This window comes from Alligator sinensis, unplaced genomic scaffold, assembly GCF_000455745.1.
Source record: "Alligator sinensis unplaced genomic scaffold, ASM45574v1 scaffold506_1, whole genome shotgun sequence".
In the NCBI taxonomy this organism is placed as follows: domain Eukaryota; kingdom Metazoa; phylum Chordata; order Crocodylia; family Alligatoridae; genus Alligator; species Alligator sinensis.
The window spans coordinates 958647-961679 of NW_005842215.1; positions in this window are offsets into that span (position 1 = coordinate 958647).

The following is a 3033-nucleotide window of genomic DNA, read 5'->3' on the forward strand; positions in this document are numbered from 1 at the left end:
AGTGTTGCCTTCTCTGTATGAAGGGGTGTGTGCGTTTGTGATCTCTGCTCCTTCCCTTGAGTGTTCAGGCATTGTGATTCTTTTGGTCTGTTTTGTCTGAGGGTTTGCTTATGCAAGGAAGGAGTATTTGCATTAAACTTGGGAGAAGGGTGTTAAAATGCCTTCTCTCTGCATGTGTCAGGTAGCCCGGTTGTAGCTGTATTGGTCTAGAGGCAAAAGAAAACAGAATTTGTGGTAGAGGTGGTATTTAAAAAAAAAAAAAAATAATAATTTTTTTGCAAACATCTAGATGGTCTAATAGAAGATATCACCTCTACCACAAATTCTGTTTCCTTTTCTACCTGCATGACATTGGTTTCTAGTCTCTTTGAAAGTGTGTTAAATCACTTCCAGATTGAACTAGTCCAGGGGGAAAAAACAAAAACCCAACAGAAAAACCACGGTCACAGCCTTGGTTTCCAATTAACTTTCCTGACCATCTTCCAACTGCTTATCCTGGAACAGCCTGACTGTTTACCTGGGTCCTCTACTGCACCGGGGTCATGCTGACCGGATGGCACCTCTGTACATGACCAGAAGCACCCTGTTTGCAATTACATGCTGCTGGAGTAGCCTTCTGAGTCTCATAGCAGCTGTGACCTTTGCATCTATGTGCATGGACAAGTGCAAAGAGCAGGGATCAAAGAAATGATGGAGAAAGGTCAGTCCCAGAACAAGCTCCAATACTACAACGAAGGGAAGAAACTACTGCAGCATTATTATTTTTTTTTTTAAAGGACAGTAGTTCAACTTCTAGAAAAACTCTCTAGCATTTGCCCGTTTCCATGAACCAGAACAGATTTTTTGCCAAGGGCAGCTGCCAATGAATCCTAGTACTTTATAGACAACATTGGAGGTACTAAAGGTAATGAATTTGGATCCCATCCTGAGCAGGCCTGTAATGAGATTTCCCCTGGAAAGCCAGGATCTCTTCTTGTATGCCAAAGCCTGAGGCAGGCCCTACTCAGCAATGCTAGCAAATTTACCACGAACAATGATAGCAGGCCTAGGTTCCCATTTAAGTAAAATGGCAAAGATCCATCTTTAACTTCTAGATGTATCAATATTTCAAGATATGATCCTCTTTAACTAGGATTCTAGTCCTGCAACAGGAATGAAAGAAGCCAGAGGATTATTTGAGCTGCCTTTGGTCACAAGTCACAGATTTTCATCATCAGACAGCATGGGTAGAAGCTGAGTAACAATCAAGCAGGCACAACAGATAAAGCCATTCCAACAGTACAGAACTAGGAGTTCTCAAACATCAAACTATTTTAATCTTTAGTTGAGATGAATCATCCAGTATCAGATTTAAACCTTGTTACTACTCTAGGGCTTAATTGTCTCCATGTAGTTGTGCAGGAAAACACTGCCTTTGTGGGAAGAAATATTTATTTAGCAAGCTGCTGTGATCTGCAGCACTTTGAAGTATCAGACATAGCTCACAGTGTAGCTAGAGTAACGGACAAATGAAGTCAGGGGTACAAGATAAATCAAATATCACACAATCATTATTGTATGTGTATGCATTTATATTTGAAAAATAACTGTAGTCACAGGTAGTAAGTCACTTAGTTCAGTCTAAACAATTAACGTTTTCCAAAAGATCTATTAGATCTTCCCAGAGCTCCAGTCTGGTATCAGACACGTGACTTCAGCTAAACCTTGCCTCATCCTAATATAGGCCCACGATAAAACATCCTAACCCATGCTCAAGTTTCTGGGTAAAATTATTTTGAATTTGTTCGTAGGTCTGCTTCTTGATAGTTAACCAGGGGTGTAGGTTGTAGCCGTGTTTGGTCTAAGGACATAGGCAGACAAGGTTCATTGGGTGAATTTTCTCTCTTTTATTAAACCAATTTAAATAGTTGGAAAAAAATGTTTAAGTTAAATGGCAACTCCACTATTCATCCCCCTTCTCCCACCCTCACCCAGCCCGTCTCTCTCACACTGACTCCTCAATTTACATCTTCACTAACTGCTTATCTTTTATTTATACCAGCCCAGCCTCTGGCTTCTTTACTTTTCATTCCATCCAGGAAGAACACACACCAACTGCAGAAACTTCCTCAGTCTGACGAAGGGTTTTTAAACCAAAAAGCTTGCTTAAAATTTTTTTTCCAACTATTTACATTGATCTAATAAAAGATATCAGATTCACCCAAAGAACCTTGTCTGCCTTGATACCTAACCAGCATTTCTACCTTGAACAACTGTTACAAGCTTAGGTTTCTCAGCGTAGTCTCAGGGCAAGATTTCTCGATACAGAAAACTCTAAAAATAAGAAAAACTACAAAACTAGCCACTTTTACAGCAACTCTTCAGTTCTTGAAAAGCCTGTTAGTCAGTAGCAATTGGAAGGAGAGTCTGCACCCTATGCTAATGACCAGATCCAAGTGGATGGACACAACCTGAGATCCGGCCCAAGTATAACTCATATTTTTATTTGTGACGGCAATGCCTGCTCTCAGGCAGTGGACTCAGAGTACAACTATAACCTAGTCATTTTCAACCCAGGTGCCATGGAGGCCACAAAATATTAGCACTGTTAGGTGTGCAAACTTCTAACTCCATGATTCACAAGATAAACCAAGAGATCCAGATGAGCATGGCCATGCAGTATGTGGCACTGCAGACACATCAGATAAAATGCAGAAATTATCCAAGTTAAATATACCAATACTAATGCCAGTCAAGGCAACTTTTATTCTTTGCCATTTTAATTTAACTTAAACCAAGTTGAGCCATACAAGTAGTTTCCTTTGCTCAATTAAACTGTCATCTCACAAACAAGATAAAAGCCCAGGGGGGCTGGAACTTTAATTACGGGTGCTTTTTTTTGCCTTAAAGTTAAGTCTTTATATGCAGCAAGAAATACTTATTGTATCTAGAATAAACCTTCACTAAATTACTTGTGTAACTGGTAATAGACACTGAGGAAAATGTAGATAGCCTGTGCTTTATGAGACAGACTTAATGTGTTACCCAATCAGC